Raw genomic sequence first — 19,443 nt, forward strand, 5'->3', positions numbered from 1 at the left:
CCCTGCTTTGCGTGAATGTATTTGGACACGATCATGCTTAGATTGAGTGCCTGTTCTACAGTTCCGAAGCCTTCCCTAAATCCAAATTGTAGGTCAGATATAATATTCCTCTCATCTGCCCATTGCTGAAGCTGCTCGAGTACCGCTCTGCCAACTACTTTGCCCAGAGAGTCCAACAATGAACTGGGACGATAACATGTAACGTCCTGGCGGTCCCCCTTTTTAAAAATTGGCACCATTATGGATTTGGACCAAGACTCCATCAGTCCCAGTTTCGCTGCTGCGGTACATACTCTTGTGAGTATAGGGGCCCAGAGGTCCGGGAGGTGTTTAAAAAGGTCTACTGGCACCCCATCAGGACCAGGTGCTTTACCACCTTTGCTTGATTTTAATGCCTGTATTACATCAAGTATGTCAAATTGCAAAGGAATTGGAAACTCGACTGGGGATAAGGAGTGGACTAGCCCTTCAGTCGGGGATGTTAGTTTAAATATATTTGAGAAGTGGTCTACCCAGATTTCCTCTTCTATAGCCACTTCGATCTTAGGGCTGTCGGGATCAGATGGAAAGGGGGTCTTAACTATCCGCCAGAAGGACTCGCTATTTTTCATAAGTGCGCTTTTGTGGAGATCAGCCCATAGTGCTTGTTTTAGCTCCTGCTTTCTCAGCTTCCTTGCCTTATTATATTGGAGTCTAAGGTCCTGTATTTGCTGTTTGACTCTATGTGGTTGTTTAAGGGCCGTTTTTAGCTTGGTTAGTGCCACAGTGCAGTCGTGGCTAAACCAACCTGGTAGTGTTGACTTAGTTGGTTTAGAATTTCTAGTCAGCAATCCTGTCGTTTTTTCTAATATTATCTTGAAATTTTCAAGAACCTCCCCATCATCTTGTAGTGTGTTTATCTAGGTACCTATATTGATACTCCTATATCTGACCCTCGTCCGGTTATTAATTCACTAATGTCCATACAACGGCACAGAAACCCGTGTTCAGATTAGGTCATAGCGCATGCTGTCACATTAAGCAAGCACTATCCCTCCAGCCCCCTAGAAAGCACACCGAGTTCTCAAAACAAACCAAACCTCCAGCAGACCTGGCAAATCCCCCTCAGCTATTGTTTTGATTTCGCTCGAGAACTCCTGAAAAGAATGTAGGAACGACCAGTCCTTATAACATTCTTACTGACGTCTTATGTCCATCCTTACGTCAAACTCGGCACCTTTCAGGTATAAATATACCAACGCGGCCCTAAGCAAACACACGGTGGTGACGAGCTTGGAGCAGCGCTACTTGCCGGAGAGCCCAGCTGATGCAGGAAGCCCACGGACGCTGCCCCTCCCTTTTGACGTGCTGAGAGAGACGCTGCCTTTTCTCCTGCCGAGAAATCCAGCCTCCGGCGTTTCCAGCCGCCCTCGCGGGTAACTGGGATATCGAGTCCTGAGACAGAGATACCAACCCTCCAGCCTTCTAAATCCCAGGTACTGAACTAACTAACCCCTTACAGAGAATTCTTGAGTCAGATTCTTGGCAAACCAAACTTAACTTAAACTGCTACTTATTTACTCCCGCCCACGTATTAGGCTTAGGTCAGGTACACCGGGGTAGGCGTAGTTAGAAGCACCAGTTGAGTACGATTAGTCAATGTATATATGTATGTATATCTTTTATCCATTTTAAAGTATCATATGGCTAAGAAACCGTATCAATGCTTTTACAGTATTATTTTATACTCCTGTTTTTACTGTATGCACTTTACTTAACTATAAGTATTGCAATAATAGCGATTCATTTCTCTTGTATGAGAAAAGAGACTGATCAATAAATAACATCTTTTATTGAAACACGCCCATCTCTTATTTCTCTACAAACTGGTGAAACTAAGAATGCACGTACTGACTGAGTGAAATAGTTGTCTTTTGTTTTCACACGACTCTAGAGATATACTCTTGATTAGGGGAGAGCAAAGTTGTCATGTTCTATGGTTGTCAGAAACTAAATCCCTTCTTGTCTATCCAGGGAGGTTAAACTCCTCCTTGCCTATTCGAGAAAGTTGTTAGTGAACTCTGAGCTAGCTGGCACACAAAACTTAAGTCTAATATCGTCAGTAGAAGACCTAGTTAACCTCTGTCCTACGTCTATACTATTGAAGATATTATTCCAATGCGCAGAGCCTATTGGGATAATAGGAACTACACTACATGGCGCCCAACTGTTTGGATAGGCGATAAATCTAACGCAAGACATTAGAGTAACTCAGTCGTGCTTTTTCACACAGACCCCTTTTTCCCATAAACCTCCAAAGACGTCTGGAGTGGGTGAAAGGTCAAATCCGCCAAGCTTAGTAGGAGGAGACTCCTATGTATAGTTCTTGGTTTATTCAACGTTGAAGGATACAGTGTTCCAAAATATTGTGCACCTAATCTTTGTTTCAGTAGAAACCTGATCTGCAACAAAAACAAAAAACCTTGCTGTCAGTAAAATGTCAGACAGCGAGGGAGAAAGGGAGGCGGCTAGAATAGCAGCTCAACTCCTAAAGGATGACACAAGTCTCCTGCAGACTGAACCGGACGCAATACTCATCCCGGTCAGCATAAGAAAAACTATAACACTTAAACTTATAGAAAATGGACTGACATCAAGAGGTGGTACAGTCATATTCGTAATTGAGGCACATGAATATCGGCAGACAGAGGTATTCTATTCATGGATAAACTTTCCAGCAGCAAACGCTGTAACAAAGGAATTCCACTATTACAAGATAGAGGAACCTCCAGATGAGTACACTCCTTTCGAGGAGGTGGAAATACCACTAAAATACCAAGAGCACCTGCTCTGGTTTAATGGCGCCCTAAAACATAAAGATCACATCACCAGGCTCGGTCCACTAGGTAGACCAGGAGCAACGTGGCCGGTTCTAGCCAGCTACACACCACATCCAGACATCGAAAAAATGTTAAAACCAGAACTTTTAACACAGTTAAAACAACTGATTAAAATACACAGACAATTAGTCCAATATGTAATGCGGACTTCAACAGTCCAAACAGCTATTAAAATTCCACAGCTGACCCCTCATCAGGGGAACATAAATAAAATAACACCACAGAACATACAGTCCTGTCTAGGTAAAGTACCCATTAAAAGGGAACAAATTCCATTCTGGTTAGCACAAAAAATCACTCAAATAGAGGCGGTATTTCCGGATAGCACCCCAGTTGAAAAACACAGAATTCTGACTATCTGTCTTCCAATGGGGATCGCACCACATGTGGAAGACTGTGACACTTAGGGCACAGTCTTTGCTTCCATTTACACAAAAACACATTGTGTTCCGTCCATGTCGGTAATACCAGAGGTGCTAAAACAAATTCAAAATTAATACGGTCCAGAACCTGCTTTAACTCTGGGTATGAAATTACTGAAAGACCTTCAAACAGGTCTCGGCAATATTACTAGCAAACATAAAGGGGGAAGCAGCAAATGTGGCGATCCGCCAAAGATTGAAAGAAACAGATATAGCAGAACAACCTTTTGAACTTGCCAGAATCATAGAAAAATCCTATGAAGAACTAGGAAGAGATAGTTTGGGTGGGAAACCAGTGAAACCCCAACTAATTGAAAATCCTGAAAAGGTATTTATTAAAAATAATCTAAACACTCCAAAAAAGAACTGGAATGGAAATAAACAATCCACTCCCAAAGAAAAAAGATTCCAAACCAGAGGAAGGTCTCCTCGGCGGAGAGAAAGATCTCCGGATCAAGGACACAAGTCTCCCCAGAGGGAGCCCTCTGAGAAAAAATACAACCTTAGAAATAGGGATAATCTGAAGAAACCTGATAGATATCAAGATATTGATACACGTCCCTCTCGATCTTTTCAGAATTCCTCGCAGAAATCGGAAAGAAGAGGACGGTCAGAACACAGGAAAGAGCACATCAAGTCCAAAGACAAGGAACCTGCTCATCAAAGTAAAAAGTTACAATTTCCAAAGAAGAAGGTAGCCAGCATCAAAGTAATCAAACATGCCGAGGATCCTGAGGACTCAGCTGAAAAACGGAGAGTGGGCTCAGACAATGCTAGACAGCGCAGCAGAAGTGAGCATAGCTCGCAAGATCCTGATGAATCATCTGGAGACAGTGGACACGAATGAATACATTCAGGTGGAAACTGCAGATACCAGAGTTAGCAAACCTCATAAAATATACGAAATAACATTGCGTATAGAGGGAGATAAGACTAGGAAAATAAGGGGTCTATTTTGGGATAATCTCTCCAAAGGCTATGACATCCTTCTAGCTGAAAAAGATTGGCCACCAGAGTTTGTCAGGGAGTGCCCTCATGGCGAAGAAATGATTATGCCTGCCTTCTCAAATCATATTCCAATTCATAAAAAATATACACTTGCAAGAAAGTGGGCAGTAGCCCAAGCTCCTGCATTATATAAAAATCATGTGGGATGGGATGAGGACTCACCTCCTCACAAAATCCAGTTAAAATCTCAAACAACTGCACAGAGGCAGTGCCCAATTAAGCAAGAAGCTAAAAAACAGGTCAGGGAGATCTTAGATCAACTTGAATACCAGGGGGTGATTGAAACATGCACCTCACAAATGAACAATCCTTTGTTTCCTGTCTCCAAACCAGATGATACATATTGTCTAGTTTTGGACTACAGACACCTTAACTTATGCTGCAAAACATTTGCAGTACAAAACTCACACAGTGCCACACTAATGAATAGCATAGTGCGCAAAAAATACAAAACAACATTAGACATCTCTAATGGATTCTTTTGTCAAAATATAGCACCAGAAAGCAGACATTTGACCGCTTTCTCAATAAACGGCTCGCAGGAAATTTCTGTCGTTTGCCCCAAGGGTTCAAGAACAGCCCAGGATTATTCTCAGCGAGAGTAACCGAGTTACTACAAATATATGATGATGAGGCATTATCTTATGTCGATGACATCTATCTAACAGATGATGACTTGGATACTCACTTGAAAAGAGTGAACACCATAATACTTGGGTTCGCAGCAGAGGGTTACAAATTCAACTTCAAAAAGTCAAGAACTGCCCATCTAACTGTCCTGTTCTTAGGATATGAATTATCAAGTGAAGGCAAAAGCCTGGCTGACAATTTCCTAGAGAAATGTGCTGTAATCCAAGCAATCGAGAACACTGAAAAACTTACAATCAATTCTAGGTTTCCTGAATTTCGGAAGAACTTACATTATAAATTATGCAGAGAGAGTTAAACCTCTCTATGACCTAATAAAACCAGATTTTAAAATAATCAGTTGGACTCAAAAACACACAGAGATTTTGAGATCTTTACAAACAGACATGTTAGTTAAAACAAAACTACAAACACGCGATAACACACGCAACCTTGTAATCCGAGTCATCCCAGGAAGATGCGGATTCACATACCTGACCTCTAATGAGGGAGAAACGGTACCAATAACATACAAATCACATTTGAACACAGAAGCGGAAAAAAAATTCAGCATTAAGAAAAACATTGTTCATGGGGTTCAAACAGCTATAGCAAAGGAAAGAGCCCAGGCCCAAGGCAGACAGATTACTGTTGTAACAGCAGAATCAGCCTTTGAGGCATTAACAAGCCCATGTAATTTACCTACTGTGGCACTAGATCCAAATTGGATACAATGGGAAAATTCCCTTGCTACAGACAAAGTGAAATACTATTTTGGACCGAACATGAAAAAATTAAAAAATCTAGAATACGAAAGAGAATACCCTCTGCCAATCGACATTCTGCCCATACGACAGTACGCCTGTGTAATATATACAGACGGACATGCTCAGCCCTCGGTGTGGGGAGAGCAAGCATATAATGCTACATGCGAGATTACAAAAGACGTATGGCGCAAAGGTAAATTGAAACCTCTATTTACAAAAACACACTCAGTGGAAAATAATTCAGAGCGACAAACTGAAATAATAGCGTTTATGGCGCTAGATAATGCGGATCGCGAATTCCCGACACTAATAGTGTGCGATTCATATTACTGCGTCAAATCATACAATAACGACTTGCAGAAATGGGTTGAAAACGGGTACAAAGAGGACACAGGTGTCACAATAAAGCAAAAATCGCTCTGGGAACAAGTAGTTCTTTTACAGAAAGAACTACCAAAGACTCACGTGATACACTCACTGAGTCATCAGCGTGATGGCGTTCACGCTGCAGGGAATTCATTGGCTGAGACAGCCACAACGGAAGCAAATAAATCGGCTTCCGTAGCTACAAAAAAGCATTCAGGAAAAAACATTGACGGGGAAACAATGCTGGCGGTGAAAACGTCATCAAAAGGCGACTGCTCAGCGCTACCCATCACATATCCACTCAATTATACATACATAATCGATGCAAACTCCGTTCCTTTTGCTCAAATCCCTGGAGTGGGGGATAGAGTAATTCCAAACACGAACAGGAGAGGCTTGTTAATAGCAGACGCACATATGGGTGAGGGTCTTAGACACCTCAAACTAAAAGATTCTCTGGAAGAATTGCAATCCACATACTGGTGGCCAGGAATGAGTCTGCAACACCACATATTTGCAAAAAACTGTCCAAACTGCAATAGAGATCGCAGTGGCGACCGAGACGGTGTTTTACCATGGCGGTTCGCTCAAGACTGGATTAAACAATAAAAATATAAAACCCAATATGATTAATGCATCAAATTAACATATAGAGACTATCATCACTTAAAATGTAGACCCCAGCTCTCGGCTGACGTCTGAATTGTTATATAAAGATTTGCAAGTCTAAAATGGCATATACGCATGGAGCATGCTACATTCTGACCAATGTCCTGCTTTTAGCTCTCGAGCTTATGGGGGGGCATGGCCAGCATGGGCACTGCATTGCGGGACTCTTGTCACTTCCTTCCTGAGGGAAATGGGATGGTGTAAAGAAAAAACCAAGGCATAGAGCGATCTATAACAGCAAAGGTATTAGGTTTGGGAGCTGGGTGGGTCAAACATTTAATAAAGTGTCCAACGTAGTCTTAATATTCTGCCAAGAAATTCTCTGAGAGGTCTCAGTCCGTACGAACTATTGTTTGGGACTAGAATGTTAATCCAGGACCTCGATAGTCAAACTTCAGTGGTTAAAGAAAAATGCTTTGATATCAAAGATCGTTTGGCTATTTTACAGGACTTAAATGAAACAAGAAAAGACCTGAGCAACATAAAGTTGAAACAGCAGCCAAAAACCACTGAAGAGAAACCACCTGTCCCAGCAAGGCCTGTCTGGATTCCAAAAATCGGGGATCTGGTCAGAGAGAAGATCGCGGTGAAGAAGGAATTTGGGTCTTCTTACAGAAAAGCAGTTCCTGTCTTGTCTGTCAACGGGACAAGATCAGTAGTACTACCGCCCCTTGCTGGTAAAAAGGAGAAGCGAGTTGTATCCATCGACCTGATTAAACCACAATCATGTGGCCGATAACAAGTAGTAGGCCAAGTGGACTCCCAAGAAGTAGTAGAACACCAAAGTTTGCTACAATTACAGAGGTTCAAACTGAAAGACTAATCACAATCGATAAACCTACAGTAAAAGAACAAGGACTATGCAACAATGCCATGGAACTTAAACCTCTTGAAACCCAAATCAAAATATTACATCAAGAAACACCAATTTACAATGATGTAACCACAGACTATGCTAATGAAACAAAGAAAATTCCAAAAACAAAAAGGAATCCAGAAGCAATTGAAACAATTGACAGAACAGCGTCAGGCTACTTCATCAACTTCGATTATTTTTCTGAGGATCTGAGTGAACTTGAGGAACAGCCAACAACAAAAACTTTTAGAGACAAAGCAAAATAACTCTTTCATCAACTAAAAGAAACCTATCTGATTTCTCCATGGATTGAACTTTGGGTGGCACTAGGAGTACTCATCCTCATACTTTGGCTCATCATGGTACTATGCTTGGGACACTTCATTGAGGGAAAATATGTTACAATGGACACAGCAAGTCAGAATATCAACTTGGTCCTGAAACCACACAAATCTTCACACATCGAGAAAAGAGAACTTTCTTCAGTGAACTTCACAGCCAATCCTATACCCGGTGGGGTAGCATGGGACAAAACTGATTACGAAATCTATGGTCCGGTTGAGCTCGTGAAGTATCCTCATCAATTCAAGATTTCATTGAGTGACTTTGTAAAAACAAGCACATTCGCTGATGATTGGGACTTTGAAAGTATTAATGATATGATGTCTGATCTAGTGATGTCAGCTAAATTTACAGAACATGATTATTTACAGGGTTCATCTAATTATGACCAGATGTATTGTTTTAACCACTACGGTAACCATTATCTGCATAAATCTGCTCAACCTAGAAATGTTTTAAATTATAATCAATGGGAACATTGTGCAACTCCACCAAAAGGCAGTTCGAAAACTTTTTATGACAAATATTCATACTTTTCGGGGTTCAACGCAAGCAATGCAGAAACATTTTATTTTAAATTATCAAATAAGACAGGAATTAAAACGATGCTTACGAATACAATATTAATCTATTCAGAGACATTTTTTGAAAATATGAAAACATTCGGTTTTGTTTTCTGGAACAAAAATATTGAAACAAAGACAATCTGGGGTACAAGAGATTGGCAGGTACACGGTATAGAATCATTATTTAGAGCCTGCATGATCCCAGAGCAAATTATATTCTTGAATGATACAATTCAACAGACAACCTGTCTTGGCCTAGCCAAAATTAAAGACTTGAACAAACCGTCTATTCCAAAACCAACACCCGACAGTAATAGCACTACAGATGTTGAGATAGACGTATCCCATATTTTAAACCAAAACAGAACACATCCTGATTGAAAAAAATTTTGATCTGGCCCACAGACACAAATAACTGTCAAGATAGATTCCTGAACAAAATACAGGGGTTCACATTGACCAGGCCAGACCCTAGATACTCCCAAAGACAACATCCAGGGATAGTAACTACTTACAGTGTAGGGAAACTCTGCCTCGAATGGCTACAAACCTCCACACTGTCAGAAATTAAGCAACACTTAACTTTACTTAAAGAAGGTGCTGACTTGCGTGATTTCATCATGGGACCACGCAAACAGCGTCAAAAACGTTTCATAGCGGCCTCTATATATGCAGCTTACAACGAAGCTTGGAAAGTAACTCAAATTGAGACAGCAGAAAAAATACGGGAAATTGACCGTGTTAATTTGGAAAAATCACTTTCTGTTGTAGACAATGGGTTAATGACTCTGTCTTCCAGAATATATTCACTGGACAGTATTGTATCTTCTGCAATTGATATAATAGAGCAAGACTTACTGATGTTGCAACACGGTCAGTCTCAATTACGTTCTATTTTGCAGCTTGGCTGGACGTTACAAAATCTGCGTTCAGGCTATGTGCCTTGGCGTTTAATCAACACCACGTCACTATTTAATATCTTTAACCTTACTGATACACAAATCAGCTTGGCACAAAAGGGTGCAGAGTATACAATTCTGAGCATTGAAAAGCTTGAGAGATTACCATTGACAATGTCAGAACGACCTGTCATTGAATGGATAATACAGGGAATCATAACTATTCCGATAACAACTTTCCAATTTCGATACTGCCAAAAATATATACAGGCAGGCCAGTATGAAAGGTTGGGTAAAGGATACATTAAGTCAACATGGAACTTACCCTATACACACACATGTGTCAGTAATAAAGGACAGAGTGTATTTCTTAGTGGTAATAGTTGCGAAAAATCACTAAGTGCTATACTTCTGTGTAGAGGTATAAGTTTGCATGGGGCCTGTGAAGGAACTTCAAATAACCTTTCATGTCACCAGTTAGGCACACCTGCAACACAAATAGAACCATTCTTTAGAAGACTCTCTAACAGGAGTTACATTCTAATTGTAGATCACAGATGTTGTGGCTTGCTGCCAGGAAAACCTTATCTTGTAAGCGTGACTTCCAGGGTCATGTGCTGTGAGAGAGTATTGTTCCCGAATGATGCTCCAGACAGGGAGGGAAGGTTATGGCCCAGTTTGAAAATCTCTTCTATTCGAATAGATACTTTAAGCAGAATGAAGACTGTGCTCCTACAGACGCCAACCCATTTGACGTCATCAAAAGAAACGTATGATCTCCAAGTTGCAAGGACAACGGCAGAGATTCATTCAATGTAATTCAACAAATTGCCCCCTACACTTCGCAAAAATGCTGAACGAAATCTTAAACATTTCTGATACAAGTGGTGTCGCGAGTATATTTAAGACAGTTTTTTCTGGACTGTTAACCCCATTCAAAGCAGTCCTGGGTATTTTTCCTAATTTCGTCCATTCCATCTTTGGCGGACTTCCACTCCTGTTGGGACTCGTAGCAGGCATTTTATTTTTGCTACTCTTGCTTCGTTATGGTAAGCCATGTCACAGACAAGACTCCAGCAACAATGGAAGAAACGATCCTAGCTATCCGCTACCGGGACCGCATAACTAAAGTCCTTGGGTTAGCCCGGCTACGAGATCTAAATATGACCTGGTTTCTTTCATTCAGACCCATCTGGCAGAATTGTGTGATGCCTGTATTAAGATGCATGCTATGCGGCGAAGAATGCTTGTTGGACACCTGTCTTACACTACAATCGGACGTACCATTGGATGCAGATACTTAGTTGGGTCCAGTAAAGGCTCATGGATTGTGCTGTCCCCAGCGGCTACCAATCCTGATGACGGCATTCGTGGAGACTTCACCACTACGATTGAAGGGTAGTGAAGTACATGATGTAAGCAGCATCGACCAGGTACGACCTTCTGTAAGCAGTTCTGATCGAACCATCAGTGAAAGCAATCATGAGCATGACTGCATGATAGCGTCATTTTCCAACCTAGTCGAACTTTCACCAGAAGCTGTTGACTGTTTTTTCGAGAGTCTGTCTGAAATGATATTTTCACTGGATCAGAGAGAATAACTTTAAACAACCTTGCACACGGCGTTCCCTGAACTCTGAATTTGGCCTTCAGCTTTGTGAAAACAAAGCGAATGTGAACTATTTCTTTCTCTTCTCCCCGAAAAAAAGCGAAAACTTTTTCCAAATCCAAAATATTTACCTTTTTGGCACTTATCTTCTGCTTAGAGTACAACTATTCCTAGAGAACAGAACTTCTATTTTTAGGAACTCTAGAGTCATTACATTACCTCAAACTATAGCTTATATTCAAGTAATTGTATTTATATGTGATGAGATGGTCTCGCAATTTTTTTCTGTATTAAGAGCCATTTCATGTGTAATTTCGCAAATCATTCATGCTGATATAAAATGTGCATCTCCTTTTTTGAATGATTACACTGCTTGAATGCATACAGTACCTATACTCATTCCGTGTATTTCGCATACGCCATTTTTAGGAATACGAAAATGTATTTTGGGGTGGTTCGGTATACACATGCACTGTTAGTTATGTTTACTATTGCTTAGGTTAGTAAATATGTACATAAAATCGTGGAGTGGATGTAGTGTGTTTATCTAGGTACCTATATTGATACTCCTATTTCTGACCCTCGTCCGGTTATTAATTCACTAATGTCCATACAACGGCACAGAAACCCGTGTTCAGATTAGGTCATAGCGCATGCTGTCACATTAAGCAAGCACTATCCCTCCAGCCCCCTAGAAAGCACACCGAGTTCTCAAAACAAACAAAACCTCCAGCAGACCTGGGAAATCCCCCGCAGCTATTGTTTTGATTTCGCTCGAGAACTGAAAAGAATGTAGGAACGACCAGTCCTTATAACATTCTTACTGACGTCTTATGTCCATCCTTACGTCAAACTCGGCACCTTTCAGGTATAAATATACCAACGCTGCCCTAAGCAAACACACGGTGGTGACGAGCTTGGAGCAGCGCTACTTGCCGGAGAGCCCAGCTGATGCAGGAAGCCCACGGACGCTGCCCCTCCCTTTTGATGCGCTGAGAGAGACGCTGCCTTTTCTCCTGCCGAGAAATCCAGCCTCCGGCGTTTCCAGCCGCCCTCGCGGGTAACTGGGATATCGAGTCCTGAGACAGAGATACCAACCCTCCAGCCTTCTAAATCCCAGGTACTGAACTGACTAACCCCTTACAGAGAATTCTTGAGTCAGATTCTTGGCAAACCAAACTTAACTTAAACTGCTACTTATTTACTCCCGCCCACGTATTAGGCTTAGGTCAGGTACACCGGGGTAGGCGTAGTTAGAAGCACCAGTTGAGTACGATTAGTCAATGTATATATGTATGTATATCTTTTATCCATTTTAAAGTATCATATGGCTAAGAAACCATATCAATGCTTTTACAGTATTATTTTATACTCCTGTTTTTACTGTATGCACTTTACTTAACTATAAGTATTGCAATAATAGCGATTCATTTCTCTTGTATGAGAAAAGAGACTGATCAATAAATAACATCTTTTATTGAAACACGCCCATCTCTTATTTCTCTACAAACTGGTGAAACTAAGAATGCACGTACTGACTGAGTGAAATAGTTGTCTTTTGTTTTCACACGACTCTAGAGATATACTCTTGATTAGGGGAGAGCAAAGTTGTCATGTTCTATGGTTGTCAGAAACTAAATCCCTTCTTGTCTATCCAGGGAGGTTAAACTCCTCCTTGCCTATTCGAGAAAGTTTCTAGTGAACTCTGAGCTAGCTGGCACACAAAACTTAAGTCTAATATTGTCAGTAGAAGACCTAGTTAACCTCTGTCCTACGTCTATACTATTGAAGATATTATTCCAATGCGCAGAGCCTATTGGGATAATAGGAACTACACTACAATCTACTGAGAGATCTAAACATTTTATTATATTAGGGTATGTTATCTTTATCAGTTTGTCAGTTAGTTGAATGGGATCGATCTTTTGCCATTTCAGAGTATACCCATTTCTCTTGCCCAGTTCAATCTTATTTTGGGATAGGGTTTTTGCTATGGTTGCTGTTTGGGTTTCTAAATCATTCAAATAAACATCCAACCTAAGGGCGGAATGATCACTTAAGGTGTTTTTCATTAGTGTGAAATCCCTGGTTAGATGTATTAGTCCATCCGTCAAGAGAATATAATCGACGGTGGTCTGATGCCCCCTCCCTAGATACGTTGGATCTAGGAGGTTCCCAGTTGAGCCTGTTTTATTTGCTATTGACATTTCTAGATCTAAAAGGAGGTTATTCATAGCCATCCCCGTCCTTACGTGGGGGAAGTGCATGAGGGGGGTGTCATACTCATCCACTATCCCACAACTCCCTTTACCCACACGCGGGCAAGGATGTAGATTAAAGTCCCCTCCCTATAGTAAATGAACTGTCCCTTTTTTTTCATACAATTGTCGGAGCAGGGCAATTTTTTCCTGGATTGTTGAGAGAGTAGTACAAAAGTAGTCGTCCTCTAAATTATTATAAAAATTTATTAGGATGATTGTTACTTTTTTCCCTGCCGAGAGACAAAGTAATTGGAAATTTGGGGCAAATTCTGATCTAATACCTTCAGGTTTTTTATAGTATTTGCTATATAAGTGACCAGGCCCCCCTTAGGCCTACCCACATTACTTGCTACGGCTGGAGAGAAATACGTCTTATAGCCCAAGAGATGTAACTCCTTCGTGGCCCATGTCTCTTGTAGGCAGATTATTTTCCCTCCCTCTAGGAAGTGAGCAGCAGAGCCATCCTCGATTTTGGGGCGGAGGCCTGCAATGTTCCAAAAGATGACAGACAGGAATTGAATTTTATTCTCTGACCCTAAAATAGTCGCCCCTATGGGATCTGGGGGTAGAATGGTTTGGTCGATGTTTGCATCTTCTGCTAATGGTCAGTCAACCATTTCTAGGCCACTGAACCGATTCATAGTCGGTATACCCGGCCAGCTGTCCCAGTGTGGTGTTTCCCTATGGGGGGGTCTGTATGGTCTCTGTGAAAGCCCACCCCACTGCTCCCATTCTCTACCTCTGTTCCGTGGTCCCATAGTCTGCCAAGGACCCTCATAGTTTTGGTAGTGGGGGTCCAGTGTCCACCAAGAACTATCGTAATCATTATAACGCGGGCCGGTTTAGGTCTGGGGATGTCAAGTTCCCATGGCTGGGGGACTGCTTTACGCCAGGAGCTGTCAAATTCCTGGAGGTAGCTGTTATGATGTCTCGAGGGATAGAAAAAGGAAAGACGCTTTGTATCTATCCCACCACTTGTGCTATGATATTCCCAGTAGCAAATGTAGTCAACTACTCTGGGGTCCTCAAAGGTAATGACAATGCAATCTCCCTGTATTAGTTTCTTGCCATGACCTACCCATGGGGTCCTACATACCGTTAATATTCTAGTTGGCCAGTTAGGAGGGATTGGGCGGTTTGTAGTTAGCCAATGTTGGGCCTTATTTTTTAGGGACCAATTAGGTTCTACGGCCTGCCCCACCAGTTCTGGTACACCGGTCATCACAACCACGAATGGACATGCCTCAGGTGGCATGTTGATGGGGAGTTTACCCTCGTGTGTTCCTCTGATTCCTCCTTTCTTTATTGCTTGGTTGGATGTTTTCAGGGCTGGTGTTTTTGGGGCTGGTGTTTTTAGGGCTGATGTTTTTGGGACCATGGTGGTCTGAGGTATAGGTGTTGTAGCTTTAGTAGGGGGTTTCTCCACTGAGGGTACCTTTGCTATTGTTTGTTGTTTAGGAGGTGGGAGTAATAAAGTAGTAGTTCTCTTTTGTGGAATAGGTGCAGTCAGCTTATTTGTCCCCGTGTTGTGAGGCTCTTGAGTCGGCTTTAATTTTGGAGGATTTATGAGCTTAGATAATTGGTTCTCAATATTTAATAATCTCCTTTCTAAGGGAAGAAGAAGCGAGTTAAGTAGGCCAGCTATTTTATTTACCAACTCTGAGGTATCGACTAATTCTAGTTCTTTACTGGGGGATAGGAGAACAGGGGAACCTGAAGTGGTAATATCCGGTGTATAGTGTGGAGAATGGTGTACCAACACATGGCAGTCGGTATCGTCAGCTGTTTGCAAGGTTGGCCCTACCGTGTTTGGATTTTCAGTTAGCTGTACAATTTCCTTGACTAATGTGTTTTTGCCCTTTTCCTTTCTTTTCTTGATTGCCCCTTCCCTCCTCCCTCTTGCTTGTCTTACTTCCTCTGGGGTATAATTGGCTAAAATTTCGGGTGTTTTTTCTAAATCTGAGTCTGAGGTCGATAAGGAGAGTTGGGAGGCTGAGAGATCTACGACGTTTGGAAGGCTAAGTCTATTATTACCTTGTGGCAATTGCGCTAGATTGCCACCTGTCTCAGGAGTTCTTGCAGCGGCCAGTAGCCCCATGAATGATCGCCTTGCAATAGCAAGGTCGAGTGATACTCTATCCTCGATCAAACTGATGCTTTGGTCTATGAACGAGTTTGCCTTAGTGATAAAGTCGTCCATGGGCCCTAGCAGCTGCTCACCTACCCCTACTTTTTTTAGTTTGCTACCCCTCGTTTTCATAATAAATTAGGTTCACGGGGTCTTTGTGGGGAATCAGTAACATAAATAATTTTGGTGGCAGTAAATAGAGTGAGTACATACAGTTATAGTCCGTATAAACCGGGCTTAGTATAGTGGCCCGGTCCGGTCTCTCACGTTCTCGAACGGCCTCAAACGGCCCGCTCTTTGCCCGGTCTTCGCCCCGAGCTCCGTCCCGCGCGCGTCCCGCGTCGCGAGGGAGCTTGCACCGCTAAAGTTCGTGGGATCAGGGGGCGTAGCCGCCGGGGGAAGAGGCACCAGCTGTAAGCAATGGAGAATGCTGGGCCTCGCAGTCCCCCGGTAGGTTCCTTTCGCTGAGTAAAAATGCAAAAGTCCTCAACCTGGGCGAGTCAGACTGGGAGCGTGTAGGATGTCCGCCGACTGCGGAACCGCTCACACCAGTTTACACGACCTCAGGGAGCAAGCAGGAAACAAAGCGTTCGTGCACAATCCTCTGTGACAGGCAAGAATCGGTAGATGAGCGACACCCGCGAAGCGGGTGTCGCGAAAGGTAATAAGGTTTTGAAATCAGTGGGCGTGGCCGCCGGGGGAAGAGGCACCAGCTGTGAGCAATGGAGAATGCTGGGCCTCGCAGTCCCCTGGTAGGTTCCTTTCGCTGAGTACAATGCAAAAGTCCTCAACCTGGGCGAGTCAGACTGGGAGCGTGTAGGATGTCCGCCGACTGCGGAACCGCTCACACCAGTTTACACGACCTCAGGGAGCAAGCAGGAAACAAAGCGTTCGTGCACAATCCTCTGTGACAGGCAAGAATCGGTAGATGAGCGGCACCCCATTTTAATTATATGTATTATTTACCATTATTTTTTAACTTAAATAAAAAACAATATTTTTAACGATATTTTTGACATCAATATTTTTTTCCGAAATTTTTGTACTTACCATAATGTAGATAGGATGTCGATATGCTTGTCTTCGATATTCTTGCATTGATATTTCTGTAGGTCGATATTCTGACCTTCGATATTCTGTCAGTGATTCCCTCCTGATTGATTTACTGAAAGCAATCAGCCAGCCCCCACACAATCAATGACATGCACAATTTGCTGCACGTTTAGTAAATGCAGCATCACTTACATGGCATATGCAACTCTTCTTGAGTAAGCAAACATGACTCTTTCAACAGCTGCGCAATCCTTCATCAGTAATCATCACTCTCACAGTAAGTGCAGAACCCTTCACCAGTAAAGATCAATCACACAGCAAGTGCAACACCCTTCATCACTAAACATTACTCTCTGTGAGAACCCTTCACCTCTAAACATATCTCTCAAAGATGGTACAGAACCCTTCATCACTAAATATGATTGTCACAGCAAGTGCAAACCCATCACCACTGAACATCACTCTCATAGCAAGTACAGAACCCTTCATCACTAAACATCACTCTCAAAGCAATAGCAGAACCCTTCATCACCAAACATGATTCACACAGCAAGTGCAAACCCTTCACCACAGAGCATCACTCTTACATCAAGCGCAGAATTCTTCATCACTAAACATGACTCTCACAGCAAGAGCAGAACCCTTCATCGCTAACATCATTCTCACAGCAAATGAAGTACCTTTCATCTCTAAACATCACACTCAGAGCAAGTGCAGAACCCTTCATCACTAAACATCACTCTCTGTGAGAAGCTTTAACCTCTAAACATAACTCTCACAGATGGTGCAGAACCCTTCACCACTAAATATGACTCACACAGCAAGTGCAAACCCTTCACCACTGAGCATGACTCTCACAGCAAGTGCAGAACCCTTCATAACTAAACATCACTCTCCGTGAGAAGCCTTAACCTCTAAACATAACTCTCACAAATGGTGCAGAACTCTTCATCACTAAATATGACTCTCACAGTAAGTGCAAACCCTTCACCACTGAGCATGACTCTCACAGCAAGTGCAGAACCCTTCATCACTAAACATCACTCTCCGTGAGAAGCCTTAACCTCTAAACATAACTCTCACAAATGGTGCAGAACCCTTCATAACTAAATATGACTCTCACAGTAAGTGCAAACCCTTCACCACTGAGCATGACTCTCACAACAAGTGCAGAACACTTCATCACTAAACCACTCTCACAGCAAGAACAGAACACTTCGTCACTAAACATCACTCTCACAGCAAGAGCAGAACCCCTCATTGCTGAACAAACTCACACTTATGAGAAGGGCACCCATTTATTTCGCCAAATCAATATCACAAAGCAATTGCAAGGGACACATTTCAAGGAAAAAATATCGCACTGCCTGAAACACGTTACAGTTATTCACATACAAGTATTATAACTATACCCAGTGCCACTTATAGATTTGGCCTTTTCCTTTTACATGCTGGTGCTTTCTGACAGTTGATTCGAGTCAACTCAATTCAGTGAAAACAAACTCTACAACTTCCAGGAATGAACTGATCTGAATGAAGGCGCAGGGCACGCGCAGGGTCCCTGATACGGAGCATAATGTGAACACCAGATAAACCCACTTCTTATAAGGTCACTTCCGCTGTCACTGAAGGGTGTGCGCCACACCCCGTTTACACCAGAATTGTGAGCACAAAAAGGGCTCTCCCACGCCTCGCACACACTGTTCTAAGAAACTACACAACTTGTAATGCTCAACACGAGCTTTTCGGAAGCCAACATATTGTGTTTCTTAGTTCGTCCCTCCACCGGCTGCTTTTCGAGGAAGCTGCAAAGTACGAATTAAAAAACTATAAACTGGGCCATGCTTCACATATTTTTATCAGGAGTCTTATTAGAAAATAAGGCAAAGACAAAGATGGCTACTGTATTAATCTTTATTTAGATATAAAATAATATCCTTAAAGAGAGCACCAACAACAGTACACATTATAAAGACGAGAAAAACAAAAATCAATTGGGCAACAATGGTTAAATGCAAATCTTCCAAATTGCGTTATGCAGCATCTTATTAAATATAAGTGAATAGAAAAAAACAAAATCAGCATAACATTAAACAGAGCTTTAAAACGTAAGAAGTTTGTGGTACTATCGATTAGCAATGTTGGGCTTATAAAAACAGTCTAATATTCGGCGTGTAACTACAGGTTTTGATAAAAATTAGATCAGATAAAAATAGCAGCAACAGTTCAGTAGCAGCAGGTTATGGTAAAATGCAGTCAAATAAAAAAAAGCAGTTTTAGGAGCTTGGAAATAGAGTGCAATTTAATTTAAACTATTGCTGACAAGGGAGAAGCATGCGTAAAGTTGCGGTATGCAAAGCGTATATAGGTTGTGTAGTGTAGTTCCTATCTTCCCAATAGGCTCTGCGCATTGGAATAATACCTACAGCAGTAAAGGCCTAGGCCAGACGTTAACTAGGTCTACTACTGTCGATACTAGACTTAAGTTTTGGGTTTGCCAGCGTAGCTCAGAGTTCGCTAGAAACTTTCTCGAATGTTCAAGGAGGAATTAACTTCCCTGATTAGACAAGAAGGGATTTAGTTTCTGACAACCATAGAACATGACAACTTTGCTCTCCCCTAATCAAGAGTCAATCTCGAGAGTCGTGTGAACAAAAGGCAAATTATTTTACTCAGTCAGTACGTGCATTCTTAGTCTCATCAGAATGTAGAGAAAAGGAAGAGACGGGCGTGTTCAATAAAAAGGTGTTATTTATTGATCAGTCTCTTTTCTCATACAAGAGAAATGGATCGATATTATTGCAATACTTATAGTTAAGTAAAGTGCATACATTAAAAGCAATAGTATAAAGTAATACTGTAAAAACATTGATATGGTTTCTAAGCCATATGATGTTTAAAATGAATAAAATATATTTACATACACATATACATTTGACTAAACGTACTCAACTGGTGTTTCTAAATACGCCTACCCCGTGTACCTGACCT

The sequence above is a fragment of the Lissotriton helveticus genome, chromosome 7 (genome assembly GCF_964261635.1).
Source record: "Lissotriton helveticus chromosome 7, aLisHel1.1, whole genome shotgun sequence".
Taxonomy (NCBI): domain Eukaryota; kingdom Metazoa; phylum Chordata; class Amphibia; order Caudata; family Salamandridae; genus Lissotriton; species Lissotriton helveticus.